Source organism: Theobroma cacao, chromosome 4, assembly GCF_000208745.1.
Source record: "Theobroma cacao cultivar B97-61/B2 chromosome 4, Criollo_cocoa_genome_V2, whole genome shotgun sequence".
Classification (NCBI taxonomy): domain Eukaryota; kingdom Viridiplantae; phylum Streptophyta; class Magnoliopsida; order Malvales; family Malvaceae; genus Theobroma; species Theobroma cacao.
Window position 1 is genome coordinate 2,163,312 of NC_030853.1, and position 17,506 is coordinate 2,180,817.

The window sequence follows — 17,506 nt, forward strand, 5'->3', positions numbered from 1 at the left end:
ATTTCTCGCCTTTTTCTGCATCAATTGACCTCTTGGACGGCATCAGATCGTTCCCTTTATTTACGTTTGGCTCCAGCTTCTGTCTCATTGCACTCATCTTTTTCGATTTGTTGCCCAGTACCATGCATTCCGCAATGTCATGACCCACATGGCTACAGTGAGTGCAATATGCCAGCAATTTAGAGAACTCCACTTTCTGCACAAAGCCACCCGTTATAGTTCCTGTTTGTCTATATGGGTCACAATCCAAATATGATCCAATGGTGGCTTTTGACAGTCATACTCAACGCAGACCCGTGCAACGCTAGGTCGCGATCCATTTACAGTGGCTTCATCAACGACCAGCGGTCGACCCACCGTCTTGGCTATCATCAAGAGCCGATTTCTCAAACAAGTGGGCACATAAACTTGAGAACGAGATACAAACCGAAACCAATGAAGACTCTTTCTCTGATTGAAAATCTGAAAACCATTTGAAAACTCTCATCTTTTGGTTAGCAATAAACCAAACCTGTCTCATCCATAATCGGTTAAGATCATGCTCATTAGTGAGATGAATCAAAACATGTTTATAATCAAGCCATCAGATTTCATATGTGCTGATTAGCCCTATACCTTTGAAGGCAACCCGAATCTCATTCAACCGTGGCATTCTTGAGAACTTACCGATCATGGAATGTTTCAAGGGCTAGGCAAGGGTTGTAATCTCGTCGTCAAAAAAGGATGCCGCTGGCTGATCCTTGTACCAGAAAGGCTCTCGGGATGGTGGGATTATGGGTTGTCGTTCTCTTGCCGCGATAGAAAGGAAAGATTTCTTCTGGGATCTTGGCGAGAGGAGGCTTTGGTTTTGAGGGTCAATGGTTTGTAAACCACCATTATTGACTGGCGACTCAAGACTTTGTGTTTCCTTGGGTGAATGGATGGGTCCTGATTGTATGGGAGAGGGGTGCCCAGTGGGCAGCAAAGGTGTGGGAGGGTCTGGCGGCCGGCCAGCAGCCATCCCATGAAGGAGAGGTAGCGGGGGAAAGTGATGTTTGCCTAATGAGTTGGATTGAGAAATGGGTTGTAGTCTCATGATTCCGATAGGAATGTTAACAAACAAAAAGATTTAATTTTCTTTTTTTAATATATGTATGAAAACTTAAGTCAGCCTATTAAATGCTTTAATGACAATAATTTGTCTGGAAATCATCTCATTTAATGTTGTAATTTTGAGTAATTGACAAAATATTTCTTTTCTTCTAAGTATTTTATTTACCTTATAATTAAATTTAAGTTATTAGTGTCAAAAGCCAATAACTTGATTCTAGCTATGATTTCAATTTGACAATTTAAAAAAAAAACCCACAAAAATTTGATTGAGATTGGAGGCCAAAGAGACCACAAAATTTATTAAACCCACAAATTAACCTTATAAATATTTTTTCGATCACCATTTTTTCCAAATTAACATTATCATGCTAACATTTTTATACATGTTTTGATCAAGGGTCATAAAGATGAGCTTAGTTTGCATTCCAAAAGCTAGCAATGGTTCAGAATAATCAAACAACCTTCTGATCCACAATGAGTGAACTCCATCAAGTAAATTTGTAATTCTTTTTTGACTAAAAATATATAATTGTTAATAATAGACAATTGATGATGGGCGGTGGTCCCCATCAACAACCGACATGTGACTATCCCGCTAGGGTGTGGCCTTTAATTAAAAGGAATATTGACTTTAACTTCTTTGGTGTTTTGATGGAAGATTGAGAAAACACCACGCTTTTGGTATTTTCTCAATCTTCCATCGAAAACACTAATTACTCCAATATATCAAACTTCATGATTTTAATGTAATGTAATTTTTAATAATTTAAAAATAATTTTAGAAAATATTAGAATTTTTTTATAAAAAAGGGAATTCGAATTTATTTTTTACAAAAAAGATAAATTAATGTACCTATTACAAAACCAAATAATCAAGTAAGAAAATATTTATATATATTATAAATCTTTTACACTTAAACATTTAATTTATTGATAAGTATATGTATAATCTATTCAAAGGTTTGTAATTTTTAAATATTTTTTTAATTTAATCTCTAAACACCTCAATTTTATTTAATTTAGTCTCTATACTATACATTTTTGTTCAATTTAATCCCTATAACATGCAATAGATTTTTTTTAAAATTTTTTTCTCTATCTACCACATTAGCATTGCCACGTGACACTACCACGTCATCATGTCAATACCACATCAACATTGCTACATCATCATGTTAATGCCACATGGTACTACCATATCATCATATCAATGTCACATGGCATTGCCATGTCAACATTGCCACGTGACACTGTCATGTCAGCAAATTTGCCATGTTAGTGTTGATGTCATTACCTTTAAAAACAAAATTGGACGATGTTCGGGGGAGGGATTAAATTGTTTTAATTCCCAAAATCAATGAACTAAATTGATCAAATTTTGAATATAGAGACTAAATTAACGAAATTGCATTGGTATAGGGACTATTTGGACATTTTAACCATTTTCTAACAATCTTGACTTTATAAAAAGTCATGTGGGAAATGATTTAAAATGGACTGTTATTTTCCTAACTACTTTCCATTACTCTTTGAAGTAAAAGGGCTTCCTACTTTCTCTGTCTACTTAATCCAAAATCTAGCTGACAAAAGTTTGGAAATAAAAAAAAATAAAAAGATGGAACTCAAGCTAATACTAGTTCCAAGAAGATTAACCATTGTACTCTAGCAAAATGGTGGATTTAGTCCTTTTACAATAATTTGTGAAAATTGAATTCCTGTACTTTCTAAAATTGACAATATCAATCCAATATGTTAAAATTTTTTTGTTATCTATGTTAATATGGCATTTTTTTACTGATGTGGTATTAAATATAATGACGTATTAATATTGACATGGCATTTATGATCTATTTCACAACATTCTTTTCACTGCTTTGAATAATGGATTACAAAAATTCAATTCTTCTCTATCGCACAATATTCTTTCCCTAAATACTAGAAACCTATTTGTATTTTTTATCTTTTTTTTTTCAACCTTGTTTAAAACCATCCGCACTTATAAAATTTATATCATTGTTTAATCATATCAATACGACTATTGCATTATTTGTTAAATAACACATTATTTATTGCCATATCATCATATTGAATGTCACATCAACAAAACACCATATCAATATAGATAATAGAAAGATTTTAACATATTGGATCGACATTATTAATTTAGAAAAATATAAAAACTTAAATTTTATAAATTATTATATAGGAATTAAATTTACTGCTTTGCTAGAGTATAAAGATTAATTGTATAATTTGACCTAAAACTTTATAAACTATTACAACTTTTAGCAAGTATTTTATTTTTGGCATGCGATGACACAAATATCGGTTTCTTTTTACTACCATTGGGTACAGGTAAAGCAGGACAACCTCTTGCAGAAAGTGGAAAATTTTAGCCTACTCATATTATGGAAACTGGGAAATTTTCACACTTTTCATATTTGTGGAAATTTATTAGCCAAATTGTACTCCATGAGTGGCGGAAGTTCTTGGATCCTTCTAATTAAGAGTTGAACACAACTTAGACAGAGTCAGTTTCAAATAATTAAGTGGCTAGGAACAGGGTGAGAAAGTAATGCATGGATAGGGACATTTGAGCCGCCACTTGAGAGAATACTTTTGATAATGTGTTTCCACAAGCAAGAGTTGGGAGGCTTTCGACAAGCTTGAAGAATTGCAGAAATGGGGAAAATAGTTTTGGTTTAAATACTAAAAAGGCTTGTGTCTTATGATCATTTTATTCGACTAAACTCTTTGCCCTTATTTTATCTAAATGAGCCTTTAAATTTTGATTTCTATTTAAATAAACTTTTAATTTTATAAATAATTAATTATTTTCAAATTCAATATCGAATTCACATTTCATATTCAAGCGACATATGACTTAATGAATTGATATAATTACGTGATAGTTAACATAGCCATGTGATAGATGACATGGTTAAATCTACAACCACGTTAGTTGCCCAATTCATTGATCATGTGGACAGAAAGTGCCGGTTGATATTGGATTTGTCAGCAATTAATTTTTTGATAAGATTTTAGCCTTGCTACAATTATATTCATATTTGTGGAAACTGCCAACGATGTTGCACTCCTTTAGTGCTATTTGTGGAAATTATTGCACGAACTTGTACGCCATCTTTAATGCTACATGACTACAATCAATATTGAAAAATCAAAAATAGGTTCTAAGGTATGACTTCATGAAAGAAGAATTATAGTAATCATGTCTGAAAGCTCATGCAGCAAGGTTGTTGTGCTCAACTTATACCATAAGATGAGGCATAGAGTGGGTTATCACACGCATAACTTCAAAAAGAAGTTTAAGATTTACATTTTCTCTTTTCATTAGTTTAAAAAAATAAAAGAAGAAAAAAGAATATAAAAACTTACTAGTAATATTAATCTTACAAATTTATTGCTGATCAATTTATATATATATGACAATTTTGTATTTTTGGCCAAGAAAGATTAAAAAATTACAATTCAAAGATCTTTTATATATATATGAAAAAAAATTATTGAAAAAAATAATGAGACATAATTAGTATTACTAAATATGCAAAGTGCATACACCTACATACAAAGTCATTTTCATAAAAATTTTATAAACTATATTGCAATTGTTAGTTATTGTTCTGTAATGATTCGGGGTCCAAACACTACTGGTTTAGTAATTTTTCAAGTCTAAATCATGTGACTTTCAAAAATTTTATTTTCTAAAGTTAGGTTTTTATATTAATGTGATATAGAAGCCATCGCATGTCACTACACGTCTCTAAGTTCTTAAACTAGAGACTTCCTATGACATTTGGCCTTGGTAATAGAACTGTACATAACAACTAAAACTCAACCACATCTAAAACTATTGGCAACCTCATTCCAATCCAAAATACCAACACATATCAAATATCGACCCAACGGCACAACATCAAAATAAAACCAATACATCACTCATAAGCTAAATCAACAATAAAACAACATGCTTTGCAGGAAGGCAACCAATCCCTTGGCCTTTGTCCATGAAGTCCCTCACTTAACTAATTGGCTCAGTGCAATGTCACTTGCAACTCACACCTCTATCCATCGCCTCTAGCTCAAGCACTATTTTCTGGATCACCTTCTCTTTATCGTCACAGAAACTTAAACCCAATCTTTTTATCAACTCTCATATTTCTTTTGCTTCCCTCTGGTGACCGAATTCCTTTAATAATAATGGTTGATTTAAACCTTTATATAACTTTAAACCCTTATATATAAAAAAAAACCCTTATATAACTTTAATAATGACATTCACATATGATGTTCATTGAAAAATATCACATGTTCACATATAATTAACGTTCAATTGATAAAATTAAAAAAGAAAAAAGGAAAAACCATACCATCAAAATGGGAATATTTAACCAGTTCTGTTGTTCATATCGTGGAAAATAACCAACAACTTGTACACCATATTTTTAATGCCATATCTTTTTCATCTACAAACTGTATCTTCTCAATAGGAAGCTTGTCCAGAATAACTATCCAAGCAATTATGACATGCCTAGAAATATGATATTTGAACCATATAATTTTGTGTCAATCCACTTTCATCAGCTTAAACGAGATGCTGTTGCACGTGCATGCAAATGATTAAATCAATTAAGAAATTTTTTCAATTGAACTAACAGAATGTGTTGTAAAAATTAACTAAACCAATGGAAAACGTAATTTAAACAAATTAACCGAATAAAATCAGCTAATTCAGTTTATAATAAAAGTAATCGAAATTTTTTTAGCTCATGGAACTTAATATGCTCAAACTCAATTTTCTTTATTTCTTTTTTTATGTAAATTACATTTATAACAAAATTAAATTATGAAATCTTAATAATATCATAAGCTTAATAGCATTAAAATGTTTCAAAAGATAAATAAAATTATACTAAAATAATCCAACAAATTATAATATGTTTATATTATTATATATGTTGTATGTTATTTTTTGTGAAAAAAATGGAAATTTCATTCGATAATAAAGTACCATAGAAAATTACAATATGTATCATAATAATAATTGTACCCTCAACCCCACACATTATAAAATTCCTACGACATCAAGAAGGTCTCATTAATTGTCTATTTGGCCCTGCTTATTTTTAGCTTATCTACTTTTTAAAAGCAAAAATTGGACTAAATAGTATTTTGTGAGAAACTCTAAAAAAAAAACTTTTTTTTAAAAGAACAAAATTTTANCAAATTTTAATATGTTTATATTATTATATATGTTGTATGTTATTTTTTGTGAAAAAAATGGAAATTTCATTCGATAATAAAGTACCATAGAAAATTACAATATGTATCATAATAATAATTGTACCCTCAACCCCACACATTATAAAATTCCTACGACATCAAGAAGGTCTCATTAATTGTCTATTTGGCCCTGCTTATTTTTAGCTTATCTACTTTTTAAAAGCAAAAATTGGACTAAATAGTATTTTGTGAGAAACTCTAAAAAAAAAACTTTTTTTTAAAAGAACAAAATTTTATAAAAAAAGAGCTTAAAAAAAGCTCCAAATTGGAGCTTTCTCTTCTCTTGTTGTTTTTTTTTTTTAAAAAAAAAAACACACCAGCTTCTTAGGAAAGTTATTTTTTTCAAAAAAGATCCTCTCTTAAAAAATACCTCCTCCCTCTCTCCCTATCAATCTCCCTCTTCTCTCCCTCTTTCTGCAAAAAATCCTTCTAGGGTTTTTTTTTGTTCTTACAAAAATTAAGATAAAAAAAAACCCAAATTCAAAATTGCATTCAAATATTATTTCTTCTTTTTCTTTTTATTTTATTTTACTTTTTATTATCATATTTTTTATTCGCTTTGAAAACTCTTTTTATTGTTTGATATTTCTCAATTTATTATTGACCATTATGTGATGTTTATTTGTTCTAAACTTCTTTCTGGTGTATATAATATTTGTTGATTATGATTGAAATAATTAGTTAAATAAGTCAGTGATTATTGAGATAAGTTAGATGAAAATTGAAAAGTCAATATTTGTACTCGTTTATGGTAATTCAGTTTTAAAGAATCTTTCTTTTTAGGTATAACAATATGCTGCATTACAATAAAATTAAAATAAACTTTAATTCATTTGACAATAGGAATTGCAGAATCCCTAAACTTCTTAGTAGTAAATTTCACGTTTGAGCTAACAATATCGAACAGATAATGTGACACTCCTTCACAAAATAAACACCCATTAAAAAATGAGAAAAAAATATAAAAGCCAAAACTTGTTTGTTCATGGATCCATGAACATTGTTGGTGAGGACATCAAGACCTTGATAGACTTACATAGAATTAGAGTTGATGATTTTAGTAGGAAAATAGGTTATCAAATCAATGGCTAAACGTGATTTTCTTAACCTAGTTGGATCCATTATTAATACCACCTTGGGTTCTCTTCTTTGTATGTAACATCAATTTTGTTTAGCTCTAAAAGTCATAAATTTCAAGCCAATCTTTAAAAAATAACAACAAATATTTTTTTATATTCTTCTTTTATCTTTTAGCATTTCATAATATTATAAGGGAAATTATATTTTTTTTCACACCCATCTTTTTTTATTTGATTCAATTTTTTTTCTTGATTTATTAAATACCCTTTATAGTAATTTTAATCAAAATTAAAGTTTATATAAGTTGTTTTACCAAACAGCTTATCTATAAAAAAAAAAAGAGCTTATAAAAAGTAAATTTACCAAACAACCTTAACTTAACTTTAAAAGCAATTATTTTTCATAAAAACTTTATAATAACTTTTAAGCTAAAAAAAAAACCGAACCAAACATGCTCTAAAAACCTTCTCATGTAAAAACCTAATAAAAAAAACATGAAAAAGAAAAAAGAGTACTTTCCAATCATGCCCTCCTACCCATATTAGCTAGAATTATCATCATTCCTAATTACATTTTTTATTGCCACAAGAACATCTAGAATTACCTTCCACAGAAACTAATCCACCTCCAAATCTTTAGCCAGCTTAGCAATTTCATAAGCCACCACATTAGTCTCTTTTCTACAGTTCTTAATAGATGTGCAATTAAGCCGAGTCATTCCCAAGCAACAATCTTCAATCACATGAACCACCTCCCCATTAAATTTCTTATTTTTAATCCAATTAACCACTTGAAAGCAATCAATTCCTATCTCAGACACAAATACACTTTAATTATAGTAAACTAAAAAGGCCCATAGCAAAGCTTGTAACTCAGCTATTATAGCATGTGTACTGCACTTGAATCTCGTCCCACCAATAGTGTGGGCAAAGAGGGTATTTGTCAAATTGTTTTCCCTACTTCCCATCACCAACTTTGTTGCCCCTTGCTGTCAAGCTTCTTAGAGCCATTTCCTTTTATTCTCAAGCCTTTAATCTTCATAACTAAAGCATTTTTTATAGAATCTTCACTCCTAATGGCTTTCCTTTCCTCTTGAGCCAACAAGACATTGATCAAATCTATCACAGAAATTCTAGTTAAGTCTTTTGAGTATTCCAAGAGGAGATTTTAGCTTCCAACCTCTCAACTAGACTTATTAAAAACTTTTTTACAACCCTATTCTCTATTACTTCTTCTCCCAAGAGCCTTAACTGATTAACAACCTTTAGAACCCTATCTGAATACACTTGAACCCCTTCATCATCCTTCATCTTCAGCAACTCAAACTCACTAGATAGATTAAGAATCTATATTTGTTTAGTGTGATCATTTCCTTGAAATTCTTCTCTCAAAGTATCCCAAACTTACTTGGGATCATTGAAGTTCATGATTTTACTGAATATAGTGTCAGATACAGTAGAATGCAAACATGAGAGAACCTTGTACTTCTTTGATAACTCTTCACTATGTTGTTTAATTTAAACCAGTGTGGGGTTAACATGCCTCTGACCTAGTGAATCTCCTCCTACCTCGACCACCTCCCACAAGTCAAAAGCCTTTAGATAGGTTCTCATCTTTACTGCTTAGATGGGGTAGCCTGAACCAATAAATTTTGGAGAAGCTAAGGCATTGTATTTAGCAAAAGCCATAAAAGCACAACCAATGAAGAAATCAAGTAGAAATACTAAAGGTTGAAAAGCTTAAGGTCCCTTAAGATGAATATTGCTTTGATACAATGTTGGAGTTTCAACAATGAACCTAGAAAAAATGAATAATAAAGGTCTTTTAGAAAGATGAATAATAGAGAAAAAGCAATAATAGAGTAACTAAATTCTGGGAAAGGAAAAACTCAATAATTTTCCATTATTTTTCAATATATATATTTTCCATCACAAAGTGTAAAACCAACAAAGCTTCAAAGACGGTCTTGGAAAATGAAATCATGGTGAGAAAGAATAAAATTGTTAATTAAGCACCTGATGCACTAAAAACAAGGCATAACTTTTCGTGCCTAGTAACAATTAATTTGGAAGACACAGACACGTGGCTTTTTAACCTAAAAATACAAACAAAACACCTCACATTCTTGCATATATAAAGAGTAAAGTAAAAACATAGCTAAACGACACAAGCTGTTGTGTTTAGCTTTACAAGGACTCTAAAACGACACTACAATAAAACGTTTTGTAACAACAAATGCAAAAGCTTGAAACAACACATAAACCTGCGCATCACTAAACAGAAAATAGTAAAGTTGAACCGTCATTTTTTTATCATCATAAGTCTTCATTGTTGTTCTCAAATTTTTTTCTAGTTCTCACCTTACTTATTTGCAGCAGGTATCTTCAACCAGATTAGGATCAATTTTTCAACAAAGCCAACTAGGTATTGAAAAGTTGAAACCATTGTTTGAGAGATCAAACACCGAAAGCGATAAAAGGCTAACAAGGGGAAGTGGGAGAGGAAGAATGGAAAGTCCATAAGTTGGTAAGTGCAACTCCTCTAATGAAGGAAGCATATTGACAACTTGAAGCTAGTACTTCCCAACATTGCTAAGATCAACACTTCCCAAATTTAAATGTTTCAATTTAGAAAAGGTTGATAACCAATGTAAGTCATTCCTGTTTGAGTCATTAAAACAATAAATGAGATCAAGATAGCATAAGCTCATAAGGTTTCCAAGAAATGAAAGAATTAGTCCACCAAAAAATGTACCCAAGAGATTGAGGTATCTCAAAGTCTTGAGTGATCCTACGAAGCTTGGGATTGAAACTCCTCCAAAATTGTTCATATTCAAGCCTAAGTACTTCAAACATTTGAAATCAAACAGAGAAAGATGTATCTCACCACATAACGGATAAGTTGTGACATTCACATCAAGATTACTAGAATATAAGTTGGGAAGTTTGAGCTTGATGACACAATGCCCAATGTCACGAACTATGCTCATTCGCTTAAGTACGCGATAGTCTATACGACACTTAAGTGGATGCTTCCATCCAAGCCAACCAATAACTCGTTTAAATCTGAACAAACATAAATAATAGACATAAATTAGATTAAGGCAATGCAACATTAAAATCATAAGGCATAACAAATGCCATATACGTAACCACTTGAGCCACATAAAGAAAAATGTTTTATTAATATTGAAATAAGTACAAAGGGACTAAGACATGTCGTCGTCGGGCCATAAAGACAGCCCTGTAAAGAGTTTACTATAATTTATAAATATTTCACCAATAGCAATTACAATGTGTGAGATAGGGACATTCCCTTCCTAAAAGGTCTTCCTTCTAAAGATTTAACAAGTATTTCTAGAACTATCACTAAGTGCCAATACAATATTTGAAAAAGGGACATCACTCTTACGGGTATAAAAGATTTAATCTCTTATGCAATTCTACCCTATCATAACCATATACAAGGTTGCTCATGACATCCTCCCTCACTCAATCTATCGACGGCTTCGTCGATTGGTTGGTTTGGAATTTTTCAATCTTTTACTTGGAGACACAAAGGTCAGCTTCCTTCTTCTAGGTGATTTCATTTGTCCCAAAACCTTTCCATTTTACCAAATACACCTGTGTTGGTCATCAATTCAATATGGTCAACCTTTCTGCAAGAATCTCCTCTACTTGATGTTGTGATGATGGCTTGATGGTGATGGTAGCTTTCGTGGCTTGACTCTTACTTACATCTGCTGGATCTGTTACAAGTTGCTGATGTGAAACACTAAATGCATGTTCATCTACTTAGGTGGATCAATCTTGTAAGAGGTCTTCCCCATCTTGTTTGTAATTTGCACAAGCTTTTCATACTTGCACACTAGTCGTTTACCCTTTTTTCTTAAAAAACGGAGTTGTTAGAGTATCAACTTCACTAGCACAAGGTCCCTCACTTTAAAGTGTTACTCTCTACAACTTTTGTCTCCCTACTTCTTCATGTGGGTAAAAGCTTTCTCTAGACAAGCTTAAGTGATCTTTGTATTTTGTCTCCATTCTTTAGCAAAGTTGAATGCTCGAGGGCTCTTCCCACTATAAGACTCCACTGAGGTATGGAGAAGTCTAGGTTGTTGGCCTGTGACAACCTCGAAAGGGGTTTTGTTCATGGTAGAACTCTTCTACGAATTGAAACATAACTGAACCACATCTATTAAATTAGGTCAATTCTTCTAATTTTCTTGCACGAAGTGTTGTAGATATTCCTCCAATAGTATGTTAAAACGTTCGATCTGACCATCTATCCTTAGATGATAACTAAAGGAGATGTTGAGTTCTGACCTTAATAGCTTAAAAAGCTATTTCTAAAAAAGACTAGTAAACCGTGGATATTTATCATTGATAATGCTCTTAAGTACACCTTAGTACTTTACCACATGTTTGAGAACCGTGTGAGCTATTTATTTGGTAGAGCCAAACTTCTATACTGGGATAAATGTACCATACTTTGAAAAACGATCCACTACCACTAGAATTGTTGTCATATCTCCCACTTTAAGACAACCAACTATGAAGTCAAGAAAAATGCTTTCTCATGGCCTACTCGATATTGGTAGCAATTCAAGCATCCCTAACGACTTCTGTGTCTCTACTTTTTCTTGTTGACAAATGAGACACATCTTGGTATAATCTATCACATCTTGTCGCATATGATTCCAATAATAACCTTATTTCAATAATGCAACAGTTCGTTACCAACCTGGATATCCAGCCCAAAGAGTATCATGGCATTCCCATATCAATTTCTATCTTAGCTCCCTCACTCTTGGGACAAAGATTCATGGTTTTTTTGTTAGTAGAAGCTCATTTTCCACCTAAAAGTATTTGGGCTTCTTACTCTCCACCAACTTCATAATGGCGATTGCTTGAGGATCTCGATGCAAATTTTTCTCAATAAGATTACGAATATCTGTGGTCACTTTGCTGGCTATCATTAGCCCTTTCACCTTGAGAATTATGAACTCAACCTTCCTGTTAAGGGTTTCTAACACAAGATTTGCCTTTCTGGCTTTGTGCTTAAAGGAGAAATCAAACTCAGTTAGGAACTCTTGCCATCTAGCTTGCTTGGACGTAAGTTTTGGCTATGTGAGAAAATGACTTATAATGGTGTTGTTGGTCTTAACCATGAATTGCGATCTTACTAAGTAGTGTCGCCAAGCTCGTAAATAATGAATCATGGCTAATAGTTCTTTCTCTTATGCTATATATCTCCTCTCAGCTTCATTCAATTTATGACTTTCAAACGCAACTAGGTGTCTTCCTTGTAATAACACTATTCTAAGAGCAAAGTCTGATGCATCTGTCTAACTTGAAGGGCTTTTCAATATCGGGGAGTGCTAAAATAAGGTTCGTCATCATCACATCTTTCAAGACTTTGAAAGCTTTTTGGCATTACGATGTCCAACTCCACTTCTGTCCCTTTTTTAAAAATTAAGTGAGTACTACTGTCCTTTTTTAATACCTATCCATAAATCTTCGATAATAATTGGCTAACCCTAAGATCGAACAAAGCTCTATTGTTTTCTTAGAGGTGGCCCACTCTTTCATAGCATTCACCTTCTATATATCCATCCAGATGCACCCTTATTTGATTATGTGGCCAAGGAAGTGAATTCTAGTTTACGCGAATGCACATTTCTTTCTTTTCATATACAACTGGTTCGTACGTAACCTTTGGAAGACCAACCGCAAGTGCCTTTGATGCTCTTCTAAGTTTGAACTGTACACCACAATATCGTCTAAGTAAATTACCACCAATTTGTCCAGATAATCATAAAACATCTGATTCATCAAAGTGCAAAAGGTGGCAAAAACATTGGTTAGTCCAAAAGGCATAACAAGAAATTCAAACGCACCATATTGCATCACGCATGTAGTTTTTGGTTTTATCTCCCTCAGTAACTTTTACTTAATGGTCACCTTATCTCAAATCTAATTTAAAAAAATACTTTGCATGACTCAGCTAGTCAAAAAAAACTGCCATAAGAGAATTGAATATTTATTCTTGATTGTGGCTTTATTCAAAGTCTGAAAATCCACACATAGCCGTAAACTCCCATCTAGTTTTTCCTGAAAAAGTATCGAGGCCCCAAAAGGTGCTTTTAAAGGTTAAATGAATTAGGCTTAGATCAACTCATCTAATCGTCTAATTGTTTCCTTAGCTCTACTAGCTCTAAGGGAGCCATTTTGTATGGCCATTTTGCAAGTGGCCTGACTCTTGGATGTTTTCAATCTTGTGATCAATAGCTCATCAAGGTGGTAGGATTCCAAGTAGCTGTTTTGGCATTATATCCTAAATTTTTTTCAAAACCAACTTCACTCCCTTAGATATTAAATTTATATTATCTTCGCCTTTGTAGATAGGCATGGCCACATAGGAACGCTCTTTTTTCTTAATCCCTTTCTTGAACTAGATAGTTGATATAATCCTTTTTCCATTCTTAGGCAAAATTGTAGCTAGTATGACACAAGATTTCTCCCCAAAGAACATTAAACAACTCGCAGCAGGGAATGGGATAGCCATACTTTATTAATAAAATCCAAGCCCAAAATGAAATCAAAGTCATCTATAGTGGCCACAGTCATGTTCACCTTCCCCTCCCAAGAACCAATTTTAACTTTTGTATCTTTGAAGTTCCCTAAAATAGCTGAAGCTGGCGAGTTAACTACTTTCATTTGCTCGAAGTCTTTCTCAACCTTGAGATCGCATCTCTTTGCCTGACTCAAAGTGATGAAGGTATTGAAGGCCCCTATGTCAAGCATAGCTTTGGTCTTTTTATCATTCACCAAGACATCCACATACATGAGACCTCGTTAGGGCTCCTTTTTCATCTTTTCCAATTGTGCTTGCAAGGCACTAAGGAACTGAATTGAGCCCATACATGAGAACTCTTCCTCAATTTCCTCCACTAGGATTTAGTTCTGAGGTGCTTCCACATTAGCAGTACAAATCACATTAAGAGCTGCTTGATGTGGACATTCAAATACTCGATAAGGTTCATTACAAAGAAAACGAGATATTAAGGCTCGAGTTCGAAGCCTCATGGCTTAGTTGTTCTTGGTTGTAGTATGTCCCGAGTTGGTGGTCTCTTTCTTCTTCCCCCACTCAAAAATTTGCTAACTCTTGAGAATTTTGCCCCATTATTGGAGCTCAAACTATTAGTTCTTGATAAAGAGTTCTTCTGTTTATGTGAGTTATCATTGTAATCAGTAAAACGTTCAATAGTCACCATTGCTGAAGTCAAATCTTGTACCTTCTATCGCTGTAACTCTATCCCAGCCCATGACTTTAGACCTTTGAGAAAATAGAACAATTTATCTTTCTCAGTCATGTCCCTACTATTTACCATTAGGGTAGAGAAATTTCTCACAAATTCTCGAACTAACCCGATTTGCGTCAGCTCTTGCAACTTCTACCGAGCCATGTACTCTACGTTCTCCAAGAAAAACTAGTTCTTCAGTTCTTGCTTCAAGTCTGCCCACATCTATATGTGACACTCACGATCGACAAATTTGAAATGCCACCATAATTTTGCATCCCCTGTAAAATGCATTACGGTCATCGCCACCTTGTCTTCCTCCGACTCCATATGCACAACTCGGAAGTACTGCTCAATATCAAAGAGGAAGTTCTCCAACTCCTTTGTATCTCTAGCCCTTTCGTATCGCTTGGGCTCTAACATTTTAGCCTTTTTCCCTCGTTCTCCTGGATTTGCATTGCCATTACCCACAACAATAATAAAGAGATTTACGTGAGCTTTTAATTCTCCAAACTCGCCTTGGAGAGTGCTCAACATATCCCTAGTCTCATCACTTAGGGTATTTATCATTTCGGACAATTCTACTAAATTGTCTTAATTTCATCTATTTGTTTTCACGAGATCATCTTAGCTTTTATTACGACCATGGCGGCCTCTAACTCATCAATTCTCTGATGGTCCTCTAGTGCACTCCGCGTGCTCACCATGTTTGCTCTTTCACTTAGCACATCTCGTCCGCGCTTTGATACTAAGTGTCACAAACTACACTTCTTCGCTTAAATATGCAATAGTCCGTGTGGCGCTCGAACAAACGTTTTCATACAACCCAACCAATAACTCATTTAAATCTAAACAAACATCTATAATAGCCACAAATTAGATTAAGGCAACTTAACATTAAAATCATAAGGCATTACGATTGCCATGTACGCAGCCACTAAAGCCACATAAAGAAAAATATTTTATTAATATCGAAATAAGTACAAAGGGATTAGAACACACCATCATCGGGCCATAAGGGTAGCCCTAGAGGACTCACTATAAACATATCTTTCCGAATGAAGAAACCAAATAATCTACCAACTGCTTACCCCTTATAAAGAGTTTACAAGGATTTACAAGTATTTCACCAAAAGGCATTCCAATTTGTGAGATGAGGACATTCCTTTCTAGATTTAATAAGTATTTTTAGAATTGTCACCAAGTGCCATTACAATGTTTGAAATAGAGACATGTCCCTTGTGGATACAAAAAACTTAATCTCCTATGTAATTCTACCATATCATAACCCTATATAAGGTTGGCTCATGACACCCAAGCTTGTCACTACACTGCACACCATTCACCAACCTAGCTATGGCAATCTTCTCCTATCGAAGAAGAGAACCGCCCTGAAGAATTAGTGAGACCTTTGAATTTGAGAGGAGCTTCTCTCTCCATTACAACGCAACTTACATTTTGACCCACACATGAACCAAGTTTAATAGTTTCAAGGTAAAGGAACTTAAAAGGAGAAGATCATAATAAGAAATAAAAAACACCAAACAAAAGGATTAGTGTCTGCCATGTCTCTTACAAGTAAGAAAATATAAAAAAAATGCACTTGAGCTTAGGCTATTATAAGTACCAAAATAATGATAATAATATACAAAAAGAACGGTTCCTTTGATCCAATTGAGGTCAAATATAAGATCCACATATAGGAGCTGAATGAAGGTTTTCTTAACTCTAAATCTTTTTCTTTTTCCTTTTTTTTTGGTTGAAGTCAAGAAACAATTTGAATAGTGACCAAAATTTCCAATGCAGAAGTTTCCAAGGATGGAAAATATGAATTCCTGGACATTGGGTTGGGGACAACAAGTTGGCACTCTTCAATTCTAGCAAAATCTAAAAAACCGGTTGAATGAATGGGTCAAAGTGAAACTGACTCCAATTCGAGTTCCAAAAAGATTGACCATTTTTTGTTATTTTCAACATTACTAAAAATGTAGAGATGCACACACCTGCAAACAAAGTCACGTCCATAAATATTTTACAATTATTACAACTCAATGAGACAAAGCTCGTTTTCACCATGTCTCTTGCAAGCTAGAAAATCAAAGAATATGGACTTTTGCTCATGCTATTCACAGGATAAAAAAGAAGAAAAGGAACGAAAACAGTTGCTTTGAGGTATAAAGTAAAAAAAAAAAAAAACCGTTATGCTGAACCATTTGAGGAAGCCATATGTTTCTGAGTTCAATTGTCTTATGTACATGTTTAAGATATTCTGAAAGTCGTGACTATGGCTTCCTAGCAGGCAAAGTATGGATTCGTGGAGTATGGATAAAGGTAAAGAACAACCCTTACCCAACCCATAGCGGCAACTGGAAATTTTCAACCTATTCATATTGTGGAAAACGGAAAAATTTTCACACTTTTTCATATTTGTGGAAATTTATTAATCAAACTGTACTCCTGGAGTGCCCAAAGATCTTGCATCCTGCTAAAGAGTTGAACACAACTCAAAAGAGTCAGTTTCAAGTAAACTAAGTGGTTAAGTAATGCATGGATCTAATAATATTTATCTCATATATTTATTACTCAATTTATATCAATATATAACTTTATTATAACGATAGATAATTTTGTATTTTTTATCAAGAAAGATTGTACATTTACAGACTCAAAAATCTTAGATATATAACAAATTTATATTTGATACACCATCAGTATATAATACTTATATATTAT